This window comes from Ruditapes philippinarum, unplaced genomic scaffold (assembly GCF_026571515.1).
Source record: "Ruditapes philippinarum isolate M1 unplaced genomic scaffold, ASM2657151v2 ctg3148_1_1_1_1, whole genome shotgun sequence".
Lineage (NCBI taxonomy): Eukaryota > Metazoa > Mollusca > Bivalvia > Venerida > Veneridae > Ruditapes > Ruditapes philippinarum.
The window spans coordinates 45208-60486 of NW_026853033.1; the positions used below are offsets into that span (position 1 = coordinate 45208).

A 15279-nucleotide genomic window follows, 5' to 3' on the forward strand; every position below is an offset into this window, starting at 1 on the left:
TGGAAAAACCGTAGAATTTGGAGCCCGCAGAAAAAAACAATTATACAGTACGTTATATAGCGAGTACTGGCGTTCCAAACATGAGCACTATTATATGCATCATAAATAAGATACGGGTCGTTAGCAATCTTTTGGTAAACTAGAAATGTGTCATCATGCCACGGATGCCCCCGCATGCAGCCAAAATTTCAGATGGTGCATTAATTTTTTTTTTTCATTTTAAGTTCAAAGCCCTTAAAACTTTTCAATGTTAACACAAACCATTTCCATACAACGTTCAAGGCACTGAAATTATTCAGTCTTAACCTTTAGAAAAAGCATATTGCATATTTGTAGCCAAAATAATGGCTAAAAGAATGAGTGCTGAAACTGAAAGTTCAAAATTTTTCCAACATTCAGGAAAGATAAGTTTGTCTAAAATCATTGAACCATGACCAAATTCAAACTTAAACTGCTTATTCCTAAGATGTATCTAAATTATTTTCAAAGTGAAAGGGACATAACTCTGCCAAAAATCCATCAAACCATGACCAAATTCCAACTTGACCTGCCCATTCCTTTGACATATCCATATGTCAAATTAAAATTGAATATGTAACACTGTTAGGTAGATAATGAACAGAAACTGTAAATTTCATATTATTTTCAAAGTGAAAGGGACATAACTCTGCCAAAAATCCATCAAACCATGACCAAATTCCAACTTGACCTGCCCATTCCTTTGACATATCCATATGTCAAATTAAAATTGAATATGTAACACTGTTAGGTAGATAATGAACAGAAACTGTAAATTTCATATTATTTTCAAAGTGAAAGGGGCATTACTCTGCCAAAAATCATTGAACCATGACCAAATTTGAACTTGACCTGGGCATTCCAAAAACATATCCATATGTCAAATTTGAGTTGAATGTGTTGTACCATTGGGGAGATAATAAACAGAAACTGAAAATTTCATATTATTTTCAAAGTGAAAGGGGCATAACTCTGCCAAAAATCATTGAACCATGACCAAATTTGAACTTGACCTGCGCATTCCATTGACGCATCCATATGTCACGTTTGAGTTGAATGTGTTGTACCTTGAGGGAGATAATGAACGGAAACTGAAAATTTCATATTATTTTCATAGTAAAAGGGGCATAACTCTGCCAAAAATCATCGAACCACAACCAAATTTGAACTTGACCTGCGCATTCCTTTGACGCATCAATATGTCACGTTTGAGTTGAATGTGTTGTACCTTGAGGGAGATAATGAACGGAAACTGAAAATTTAATATTATTTTAAAAGTGAAAGGGGCATAACTCTGCCAAAAATCATCGAACCATGACCAAATTCGAACTTGACCTGTATTTTCTCATGACATATCCATATGTCAAGTTTGAGTTGATTGTGTTGTACCGTTGGGGAGATAATGAACGGAAACTGAAAATTTCATATTATTTTCAAAGTAAAAGGGGCATAACTCTGCCAAAAATCATTGAACCATAACCAAATTCGAACTTGACCTGTATTTTCTCATAACATATCCATATGTCAAGTTTGAGTTGAATGTGTCCAACCGTTCTTGAGATAATGAACGGAAACTGAAATTTCATATTATTTTCAAAGTAAAAGGGGCATAACTCTGCAAAAAATCATCGAACCATGACCAAATTCGAACTTGACCTGTATTTTCTCATGACATATCCATATGTCAAATTTGAGTTCAATGTGCCCAACCGTTCTTAAGATAATGAACGGAAACTGATGATGACGGAATGACAGAATGACGGAAGGACGGAAGGACGGAAGGATGGAAGGACGGAAGGACGGAAGGACGGAAGGACGGAATGACGGAACAGGGTAACACTATATGCCCCGGCCATTACATGGCGGGGGCATAAAAATCGACAATATCAGATAAACTGAAGGGTAGATAAATTATAATAATAATAATAATAAACAAAAAAAATAGCGCGTAAGCTGTTCGTCCAATCAGCCGCTCGCGCCTCCGCCATTGTGTCTGATTGTTCTTTACGTCATAACGGTAAACGTTTTGGACAAGTACTTTTGTGTAATTGAGAGAGATATAAGCCAACTAGCGTTAGATTACAACAAACCTTTATATTTATCATTTAACAATTTTATGAAAATTCATCAATGTTTTTTTTTTTCAATACGAGAAAAATGCAATATTTGAACACTAAGCTTACAAGTACAAATGTTGATGCAATGTAACAACTGAGAAGCTCCGCGCAAAAAAATATGCGCTCATTACAAATACCTTACCAAATCACAGCGCACAGGTCATTTTCTGTTTAGATTAAGTACTCGTGAACATTATCAAAGGGCATCCAAGCAAGAAATGCAGCAATTGACGATGACCTATTAGACATCTGATGACCAGATATTCTTATAAAATTTTCAATGGTTAATTGGATTCAACCAGAATAGTGTACATGTATATCATAGATTAATGGGCTGACGAAAGACAATGTTCATATAGCCGCGTTGCGACTTATAACGGCGCCACAAACACTGTTTGCAAAATTAAAACAATTCCTTTATCGAAGATGAATTTCATGTATCTTTTTTTTTGTAAGAGATTTTGTCAAATAAGACAACGTTATATATCTCCATGGTACAGTCATGATTATACATTCCATTATTTTTGTGATTTGATTAAAACTCAAAATGAAGAAAAAATAAATAATATTGCTTTATTCACGAAATTATGAAAATTGTTGATAATTAATATAAACAGGAAAAATGTCATAGATAAAACATCATAATAGAGTCATTTCAATTCCGAAGCCCAAAGTGGACATAGGATAGTGCAGCCTTAACAATGCGGCTGATGAAAAAAGTAGTATTTCGAGACACATATTTTTAATAATAAATTTAAATAATGTTCACTATCTATATATACATGTTTGTTATTGTGTGCTTTGATAATTTACTTGTTTGTTTTTCATAAAACATGTCCATAAACTTGACTATCTTTATCTGTAAAAGTCACAAGATGTGATAACAATGTTCTATATTAAACTAACACAATACCTATTCTGGTGACATCAATGTACACGTGACAAGAGTTGATTACATATCTTAAAATTTCACCCATTATTAATCCATTCAGGGTTGCGGTTTCAAAGATTAAAAGAGATGGACAAAATTATAGTTTTAATTTTTATTATAAAAACTTCAAATAGTTAAAATATTCAAGTTGTATATGATTGAATGTTTGCAAACTTACCTGTCTTTGCACTATATCAAAGCTATGTACGTGTGCTTCGATAAAGATCATAAAAATGCGTGTAAAAATACGTTATAATATGACCGTCAGAAAACCGATATATAGATCTATTTCAAAATATGTTTCCTGTTCACTTGGTATTCGGCTTTGGTTTAATCAGTCATGTTTAGCGTTTTATTTGGTATGTTTAAGAGAAAATGATAAAACTGAATATTTTACGGATATCCCGCTGGTCTGATTACAATGGATTACATGTTCAAATTAGAAACACTGGTTAAACCGCTCTATTTATGTTGTTGTTTTAAAACCACAAATTACATTTGACACAGACGCATCAGCTTCAAATTTCTATTTGAAAGACCGTGGCATATTGAACTGGCATGTGATGTTGTTTCGAAATTTTCTCATATATATTTTTTCTGTAGTTGAAACAAAAGTAACTTAACAATGGTCTCAAATTCTGCGTGCGCCGAGTATTTGTTACTGCGGTTGTAGAATCGCAAGGCGCAATTTCACCATTTTCCCTGAATATTTGAATGGAATCCTTGGACTAAAATACCCATGACTGCTGCACAAAGTGAGTTCTTTTGCTTTAGGATCCAAAAAATAAGTAATTACTACATGAATGAATAATTGTGATTTATTTTTAAAATGACAGTTCTTAAAATAAATCTAAACAAAATTACCAAATGTTTATTAACTAATGTTTTAACAAAGAATGCTAAGCAAAGGTGGGTCATAATATATATAAAATATTATAGAAATATAATCTACTAAGTCATACATCATAAATGAATGCAGGTGGAGGGGAGGTGTTGGTACAGCTTAATTCTAAGTAAATTTTAATTTAGCTTCAATGCTTATTCTGCATCAACTACTCGCAGAAAGATGGCGACTGTTTATCAACAATTTTTCATGCCGCTGTGATACGGTTCGAACAAAGAAATCATTCGAAGAAATCATGCACTAATCACGCGCTGGTGTCATAATAGTTACACAGCGTGATAGTTACTAAATAAATTGGGTTGTCGACCACTAAATACCCTCCTTTCCACCTTCGGCTGAAAACTCCTAATAGATTTACAAGTACAACTTCTCAATCCAAACAACTTTATCTTTGATGAAAGTAGCATTAATTTTAATAATTTCATCTTATCTGATCTTATATTATAGACTAGTTCCGATTTATTTCAATATATGGTTTGCTCAATTCAAACAACATCTGCCTCAGCTACATCAAAGGTCGGCGTTATTTTTATCAATCATATTAAGACAAATTATACAGGGTTAAAATATATCTATTTAAGGCATATGTATGTTTTAAACCGTAAATGAGTAGATGACAGATGCAAGTCAATACAATCAAACAAAATACTATATTATTATATATTATTATACTTTTTATCACATTATTATGTACATAGGTATTAACAAATTAAAGCAAAATAAAAAATATGATACCATTTCATCATTACTTTGATTGGCACTTAAGTTGTTGATTTTTATTTTGAAATTAAGTCTGTCGTCTCGATGAATTATGTTGAATCACTTACTTAGCAACATAAACACTTTAACAAAAATTAGCCTATTTTATGTCATATAAAAACTCAGCTTATGTAGTAAAATGGCATTCCTTTGCAATTCTTTCATTTCATCTAAGCTGTACAAAGCTTCAACGCACGTTGCTGTAACGATAAAAAAAGGTATATGATATTTATCCTATGTAAAATATTTCTGATATCTTTATTACAGGCACATTGAATATTTCACAGGATGCTTGCAATTTTTCTGCCCTTTTTAAGAATCTCGCACACAATAGTATGAATACACTGAACGGATATGGTATTCCGGTGTCCCGTAATATTACCACGCGTGTGTTTATTACGTGACACTGGTCTAAATTACTCTTAAAAAATAAACATGTAAACAAGTCATTAAATGCTATGTTTGTTGAGTTAGCTTGTCTCCTTATATCGTGCAAATCTATTGAAAAAATATTACAACTACAAGTACACTAATGTTTAGCCAATTACGTCTATAGAGACCGAAAATACAAAATGTAGAACTGTTGCCAATTGTTCATATTTGTATGTATTCAATGTATATAAAGTAGTATAAAATGATACGATATCAAGAAATGCGAATCTTTTTATGAGATTATAAAGGATAATAATAAAACGCTTGTTTCTTTATAGAATAAAACATGTTTTTTCTTTTAGAAACATTTGGGAAGGAAATTTGCGAAGTTAACTTACTAATTCCAAATAATATTGTCGTATTAAATTGCGATCTCGGTCAATTTTTAGCAGATTAAATTCTTTGAATTTTTTTAAAAAAACTACCCATCGAACCTAATTTGTCGACCAAGAATTTCAGATAAGTTACCTCTTCTATCTTTGTTTGTAGTTCAAGCATATCTTTCTCGAAGTCTTCAATATTTGTTAGAACACTTAGATAAGAAGATAACTCTGATTCAATCATTTTTGCTTTTAGATTTCTGATTTCATTCATATTGGAATCTATAGCAATAAAAATAGCGCGAATCTCTGTTAAGTTCCGACTACACTTTTGTTGTTCTAGTTTTCTAAGTTCTCCTTTCACAAACACAGTACGAGCCAGAAGGATTTGTTTTCCCGTTTCGTAACAGGCCATTGCGTAACAGACAAATCAAATCTCTGAAAAAGAAAACGTATACAATTATGTTATTTCAAACATGATTTATTTTCCAAATAAATGGCCAAATATCATCAATTTTAGGAGATCACATTGTCCTTATGCTAGAATTTCATTGCTTTAGTTGTATTAGGAATGAATTGATAATGCATATCGGGTGTTTTGTGGTCAGATTGGTTCAGAGATGGGAAGGGGTAATTATTTTTATAATATCATTGTTTTCTTCATGTTTTATTCTCACTTTTTAATTCATTTTTTTCATTAGTTTATTATTTTATGTCACACATTACAAAAATTAATAAATAACAGTCTGATTATTTTTATGATATCCAATGTTACCAATACAGACATGTAAATTGACCATTCAATCATTGAATTATAAGAGACTAGTAAAACATTTATAATAACACGATAAAATATCATACTAATCATAAAATTATATTCAATTATAAATAATAACTAACTACACAGTACAAATACTATAAATTTATGGAAAGAGATATACATTTATATATTTATATGATTAAAAAAAACAGTCGCTATTTTTTATTATTTCAAATAATAAACTTCTAAATCATCAGAGACATGACATATTACCAGTGAAACTTCTAAATCATAGAGCCATGGCATGTAACCAATAAACTTCTTAGTAACATGAAATGTTACCAAAGAATTCCTAATTCATTCGAGAGACTTGACATGTTAGCAATAAACTTCTAAATAATAAACTTCTAAATCATAAACTTCTAAATCATAAGAGACATGACATGTCACTAATAGACTTATAAATCATAAGAGACATGACATGTCACTAATAAACTTATAAATCATAAGAGACATGACATGTCACTAATAAACTTATAAATCATAAGAGACATGACATGTCACTAATAAACTTATAAATCATAAGAGACATGACATGTTACCATTGAACTTCTTATCTGTAAGTAACATGCATGTAACCGATGAACTTCTCTTCTATAACAGACTTATCTTGTTACCAATAAACATCTAATATATTAATTAAACAAATGTCATGCAATCAATTAACTTCTAATTATAATTTATTTGGGATATTTATTTATTTATTTAAGTCTCATTCATGTACATACACAAATAAAATTCATAAGCAAACATAAAACACAGAAAAGTACATGACCATTCAATCATTGAATTATAAGAGACTAGTAAAACATTAATTTTATAATAACACGATAAAATATCATACTAATCATAAAATTATATCCAATTATAAATAATAACTAACTACACAGTACAAATACTATAAATTAATGGAAAGAAATATACATTTATTTATTTATATGATTTAAAAAAAACAGTCGCTATTTTTTATTATTTCAAAATAAGAAAAAAAAATAAAAATAAATAAAACACATACATCAAAACATAAAAAAATATAAAAAATACAGTAGCATGTTCTATATAAAATATATCATTTACACAAGTAAGATTGACGACGTTGAAGAATATTAAAACAGGTTTTGGCACATTTTATGACTAATGGTTGACTAGAGAACAAAAATGCAAGTTGGTTGTCTTTGCTAAAATTAATAAAAGAAGGTTCGTGCAACACAGCCTTAGAGAGTAATTCTGATCTAAAATCATCATATACTGGGCAGTCTAATATAACATGCTGTTCATCTTCAAGTACATTACAAAAAGGACAGTGGCGTTCATCTATTCTCAGATTCTCGTACCTACCCGTTTCGATACGAATAGGGGCTACCCCACACCTAAATTTACAAAACGCTGACCTATGCCCAGGGGGTTAGATCATTTTACAGTACTCTTCTGAAAAATGTTCCTGCTTAAAAGTTCAATAGGTTCTCAGTTTATTCAGACCCCTACCTGACGGGCCCACTGTACAATTAATTGAACGGATCCATTCAGCCTCAAATCCCTCTAACGTCAAAGATTCAACCTGGCGCACAAAGGAAGTTTTAGCAATGAGTGAAGACAAGTCGCAAAACATACCAAGAGTTAATTCATTCCATTGCTTTTAGACATGATAAAACCAATTTTTACATTGAGGAGCACCTTTTGTCAACGACCAAAGTTCAATCCGTTTATTTAGTCTACAAGTATTTGTTTAGGAAAGGCGAACCCAAAAAGTGGCCACTGCTTTCCATTGCCGGACCAAAGGGGGGACCCAACCCATATCTCCTGAAACTGCTGCATTGGGCGTATATTTTCCAACCCCAAGGAAGAATCTCATAGCTCGATTATGGACAGCATTTATACAAGAATATGACTTATGACCCCATAAGGAAGCCCCATACGCAATAACGGGCCATACAAAAGAATCATACAATTTAGTAAAAACGCTATGAGGAACCCCTCCAACTAACTTACACTTGGCTATCAGTAAGCCTAACGCACGGCTAGCGCGTTGTGCCACCATCCTAGCTGTAACATTAAAATCGACATGCTCATGCAAAAAGATTCCCAAATATTTGTATTTATCAGCATAACTTAACGTATCATGACCACATTTAAAGACAAAATCTGATTTAGTACAGGATTCTGGGCGGAAATGAACAATGTTACTCTTGCTTGTATTTATTGACATGTTGTTTATACTTCACCAATCGTTTAGACCATTTAATAAACATTGTAAGTCACGATCGGTTTCCGCAAGTAGCACAATATCATCAGCATACAAAAAAATACATACAATTTCAACATCAATTGTTACACCAATATTTAGAGACTTAAATTACAACGCAAGATCATTGACTTAAAGTTTAAAAAGTAAAGGTGATAAAACACAGCCTTGACGTAAGCCACAGTGGACGTCAAACCAGTCAGTAGTGAACGAATTAATTCTAACACATGATGCTTAAGATGTGACATGTAACCAGTGAATTTCTTATTATTAGAAGCATGGCATGTTATCGAGGAACTTTTATTTCATTAGTTTCAACATTGTTGTCAAATAACGAATTGTAAAAATGTGACATCAACATTTTACTTAAAAGTGCCCGGCATTTGATGAATTGCATGTCCAAGCGTTATTGTGTAAATGCGCACTGGTTACATAGTACATTGTAAACAACATTTATATAAAACGTGTAGGTAGCAAAAAAAATCGATGGTTGAAAGAAAATGTATGCATAGAGGATATTTTATTTTGTTTTGAATGTAAGATTGAAATATATATCACTGGGTGAACACCACATGCAATATTTTCACGAGTAGCGTAAAAATATATTAGCTGGTCACGAATGAAATATATTTCAATCTTATATATGTAAAAGAAATAAATTTTCTTTTTATTTCTTGCTTTTTAAGTGATTTTAAATATTTTTTTTACTGATTTTGCCGCGTAACGTCGTGCATTCTCCTTTATGAAGTCATCACATCATGTCGTCACATCATCTATTTTGAAATATAGGTCTGTTAAACTTTCTCTAATTTTGTTACATTCTTAACATGATGTATGATGACAGCCACTTTTTTTCCCTAAAAAAGCAAAACTAACGTATGATGGCATTTGTTTTCGCCTGTTATTCCATTTAGTTATGATATTCTTTTCATCCGCAATCAGATATAGTCCGGCTACAGTGAAAATTATATTTTATAAATTTCTTTAGTGATTTATCAGAATATAATCATCTGATATATTACAGTAAAACACCGAAAAGAATTAAATAAAAATGAATAAACTGTTCATCATATTTTCGAAAATTCATGTTAAATGTTTAACAGTTGGGTTTACAAAATAAAGAAAACAAGCTATATATATATATTATTAAGAGAAATTTACGTACCTTGTTGCGTTTGAAAATATTAATGCTAATTATTTGTTAATTATTTCTTTGTTCTCGTTCAGATGTCTTGAATTGTTTATGCACAGACTGTTGTATTTATCACATATACAGTTGTTAAAACTCGAATGTTTTATTTGAAAGTTATCACATTTCACTCCCTGTTATGTAATTAGCTACAACAGTTTTTTTTTTAAATCATATATTAGATATTATATAATCATAGAAACTGCGAATAGCTGATTAGCCGATATCTTTGTTTGATAAGAAGCAAAGTCACAGGTCACAGATATTTATGGATAAACTGCCTAGATACTCAACTGTTTATTAAAGCTACATGCCTCCAGATAAGTCAATATATTTCAATAAACCCAAACTTGAGAAATAATGTATTAAAACGTAAGGAAAATTAAAATGTTTCAAGATTCAAGCAATATTTTACATTTTATGTATGATTAATGACTGATTATCAGTATTTACAACTATATTTCTACTGCGTTACTTACGCAGTAATGTCTATTTATACATATTTTGACCATTTGTTTGGTAATTTAAGTGATTTGTAAGTGCAATTGACAGTATGTAAATTGCTTTCTTTTGGGTTCTTCACAATATTACACATTCAAATTCATTTTTAACATTTTCATAAAAAAATAGCATGAAACTGTAGGAAGGCTACTTTAGAAAGAAAATTGCGCTTAGACCTTGAAGATAGATAGAGTGGCACTTGTTTAATGATCTACTTTTAAATCTGTTAAAGTATTACACTGCTGTCATATGAACATGAACGAAAAATTATTTAGAGTATGATAACAGAAGCAAGCAAGATATATCTCGTTTCAAGTAATTAGTAAATAATAAGCTATGAAACCAACGTGACGTCACCGTTCTACAATCATATTCTTCCAAATACTGGATTTTTTCTCTCGATGCAATTATGTTTTTCATGGTAACTTATGTTATAACTCGTTGAAAAGCTTGACGATATAGCACAGCAGGAATTTTCTCTTGTTTCATCAGTGGCTTTGTTGTTACTGCTTTTGGTGATATAGCACAGGGTACCTGTAATTCTGAAGTTTATCAGATGGCACAATCGTCCTTAAAAATGCTTTTGTAGCGTTTTCGTTAACACGAGATTTAGTTTTAGAAATTTTAAGAGCCGTTGTGGTGTCGTTAATACATTTTTCAGATAATAAGAGCAAAATGAGGAATATTTTTGGCTATAATGCTTGTAAACAAACGTCTATGTTCCCGTTACAAACATTTCTATAGATTCGGTGATTTAATTGAAAGGTTGTAGTGATCCGAATGAAAATGGTAACATCAGCACTGTTTATTAGATCAAAGCACTTAAAGCTCCGAGAACGGCATGCGGAAATTATAAATTATGCCTTATGGCAGCCAATGGCAACACAATTTCTTGTTGTTTAATAAGGAGGTTCCGTATTGATTTGGTGTATTTTCAATACAGTTTCGGTATAAACATATGCATTTTGCAGTAAGTAAATGCTAGGGTATATTGCTGTTATTCACTTTATTATATCTTGTAACAGTCGAAATTAATGACTTGGTTCAAAGTTATATGTCATCCGACATTCTTAAACTGACGATGATTGTGAAATACAAACAGATTTTAATACTTCACAACAGCAGGTGTCTAGTGCTGTGTGGCAGATGTAAAAAGTTGTTCAGTACATAATTACAGTGCTATTATATTTTTCTTGTCCTTCGAAATCATTGAATCCGACACTTTTAAGTGTTGAAAATTAAGCCGGTGCTAGGGCCGTTGCACATTTTCATAATCCGTCATGGACAGAATCAAACCTAAAATTGCCATGTAATTTTGTTGTGATTTATGCTACCTCTGATCACACTTTTTTTCAGATTGTTTTTACTAACAAAACACGATTACGAAATCTAACTTTCATACTTTTACTTTTTAGAGTCACTTTCAATCCGTATTATTTCCGGAACGATTTTGAATTATAAGCTAGGTGTTCCGATTTTTATTGTGCAGGTTACAAGAAATTCTAAGATATGTTTGGATGGTGTTATGTATTAGAAACATAACATGTAAGACGTGGACTTTTAATCTATTAGAAGCAGGATATGCAATCTAGGAACGTTTAATTCAATAGAGACATAGCAAGATGTTTCTAACATGGTGGTCAACGCAATGAATGGAGAAAACGTCAACATTTTACTTAAAAGTGCCACGCATTTGAGAATTGCTTGTCGGCTTTCAGGAGATCTTTCCAAAGTAAGAACATATCAGTTAAGTCTACCAATATCATACTTGCATCATGGAGAAAAGATACGAAAAAAAATATGTGTCTTATATTAATCGTTGGACCAGATTCTGTAATGACAGACAGATTAATTCAGTTCAAACAGATTTAAATTTTGTCTTAGATTTTCTTACAAGTCTCTATGACAGTGGATGTAGTTATAGTGCCATTAATACAGCACGAAGTGCTCTTTTTGCTATAGGTATTGTTAAAGATGTGTTTTCCATTGGATCTCATCCAATAATAATCAGATATATGAAAGGTATTTTCAACCTTCAACCTTCGGTTCTAAAATATTGTGAAACATGGGATGTATCGGCAGTACTAACGTATTTGAGGAAATTGTCACCAGTTAGCAAACTTTCATTGAAGCGTTTGACTCTAAAATTATGTATGTTAATCGCATTGACTTTGGCAAGCCGGGTTCAGTCTATATATTTACTTGATATCAAAGACATGAGGAAATGTTCTTCATCATATATTTTGCATTATAGTGGGTTATTTAAACAGTGTCGTGTTGTGTTAAGTAACCCTGTTGCTGAATTGAAATCTTATCCTCCAGATAGAAGATTGTGTGTTGTTTTTGTGCTTAAGGAATATTTAAAGAGGACTGCGAATCTTTAACAGGGTAAAACATGTTTATTCACCAGTTACATTAAACCTCATAATGTAGTCACAAGGGATACAATTAGTAGATGGTTTGCGTACAGTTACGTACGTAATGAAATCCCACAAATAAACGTGACTTACCTTTGTTAAGTTGAAGTTTGGTTGGAATTTTATGTCGTCATACACTTCGAAGGGGATCAAATGCCCTCCCCTTCTCCCTCTCTTATTTTTTGATTGTTTTGATAATGGAATTTTAAGCAAAGCTAGATTTTTAAATTTAAAGACTGATTTATCACCACTGATTATGCGCGCGCATCTGCAATGTCCAAACCAACAGCAGTGTATCAATGCCCATTGTATATAAAAGGCATTGTATAAAATGTTTATGTACAACGTGTTATGGGACAAATATATATATATATTCTTATCAATTTTTATAATATATAGTAGACAAAGGCAAACCATACGGCAAACAACATACTGAATAGATTGAAACTTTGAATTAAAGTATGAAAATAAAGAAAAACAAGGGAGCAATGTTCCCAAAACACTTCAACAATATTCAAAAGCAAACGAATACTTATTTTTTTATCTCTTTAAATAATTTCAATAGATTTAGATAAAAAAGAATTAATTTGCTTAATTTTAGACAAATCTAACATACAAATACATAATCTATGTATAGGACGATTTCCTACTCAAGCAAACAACCTTCCTGGCGTTTAATCCGTGCGGAAAATAATCTAAGTTCTGCAAATAAAGCTTCTTATATATATATATATATATATATATATATATATATATATATATATATATATATATATATATATATATATATATATATATATATATATATATATATATATATATATATATATATATATATATATATATATATATATATATAACGAACGATAGAGCAGCCAGTTATATGATTGTATTCTGTGGTTATGCCGGCAAAACCTTAGCCATATCTTTAAGATATGTCTTGTTTGTTGAGCAATAATTTATCATTCAATTATAGACCCAAGGCAATCGTTAATCTCAAACATTTTGAAACAGGAATAATTGAATGCAATGCAAACAAAATACAAAAGGCTTACAATATTGCGATTTATGTGAATAGAGATAATAAGAGTGCAATATCGTCCTGTCATTTAAATCTAAAAACTTTGTTTACAAGTACTTCTTTTATCGTGAATGATAAACGTACAAAAAGGAAGTTTTAATAAAATCAGCTATCAGTAAGACAGAAGTTAGTTTCATATTGTAATTATATCATGGTGGTAAAGCATTGTTTATCATAACATAACACACGTTTCATGGATAGTTGTATCAAAATACTGTTATAAAAATGCCGGCGTCTCCGAGTGTCGTTGTCAGGGATGGCGCGGAAACGTTAGCACTATATAACGTTAAAATTGATGAGGATTTACTTCTGAAGATTATTTGTAGAAATAGATATTTTAATTTAGTGGTATTCAACCTAAATAGTATAATATTGGAAAAGGGCACACTTCTATTTTTATTCTTGACTACCTAGGCCATCTAATATAGACCAGTCACCTGTTCTTCAACAATTATATAAGGCACCTGAACACTGCACATTGGGATACTCCTTTTATATTAAATACGGTAGTGATGTCGAAATCACCTTTAAATAAATACAATCCTTGCACACAGGTGCATAAGTACTATTGAACACATAAGAGAAACATATTGAAACTTAATCAATTTTAATATATGTATATATATAACTCTTTAAACTTTAACTATTCAAACGTTGAAATATATTCCAAGTTTATCTTATGAACGTATTGTATGATAAATAAATTATACAAAAGCTCTGTGTCTTTGTTTTAATTCTAATTTGTATGCCCTTGGTAGATTGCAATAGCTTTTATTTTCTGTCAATAAAATAGCAAAAACTTATGTAGACTTGTTGTTGTTATTATTCCAAAGGAGATGTACTTTCTGATATAATTATAGTAGCTGAGCTACTATACTGTATAGACTATTTATATGTACACAGATTTAAACCGTACTGTATAAGGTGCGGATTTTGACAGCTGCGGATGTTTTTGTTTATATCGGAAGTTGTTGTTACTACGGATTATTTTTAGCTGCGGAAGCTGCGGATATTACTCACATAACAAATGCTGTGGTATCTGCGGAGTAAATGTATGCGGATTGCATAGAATGTTAACTAAATTATCAACTCTCTAATCATCAGTAAGCCACAGAATGCTTTGCGACGCTCAATATATAGACAAATGCGTAAGAATTCCGTTCCTTTGGAAAATGCGGACTACTTCAAGGGTACAGAGTCTTTGTCCAATCAAAATAGACTACGGAATGTTACGAACCAATCAGATTCACGGAAAGAGCTGCGGACGTTTTACGTCACAAAAGTTTATCAATACACTAAAATTAAATGATCCGCAGCCTAGTTTTAGATTTAGAATTCTTCATTTATACACAAAGTAAACAATAGGAGAGTTACACATTTAGGATAGGTGTCCCGAATAGGTACTGTTGGATGTTTATTGCAGTCTGATACCTTTGATTGTACTTTTCACACTTGCAAACTTTACCGACACCAAAATGCCGACTTCACTGTCAAATTGTCACCACAAAGATTTAATTCATTCCTGAGTAAGTTGAATGTATTTGTAGA

General features: G+C 31.4%; 1 long non-coding RNA gene across 1 annotated transcript; it reads right to left on the reverse strand.

The window, feature by feature from the left end:
* Positions 1–3866: 3866 nt before the first annotated feature.
* On the reverse strand, positions 3867–9948 carry LOC132732096 (uncharacterized). The gene is made up of 3 exons (XR_009625983.1): positions 9709–9948; positions 5630–5919; positions 3867–4929 (listed from the first exon to the last, which is right to left on the reverse strand). It is a non-coding gene; the product is annotated as an uncharacterized LOC132732096 (long non-coding RNA).
* Between the last annotated feature and the right edge of the window lie 5331 nt (positions 9949–15279).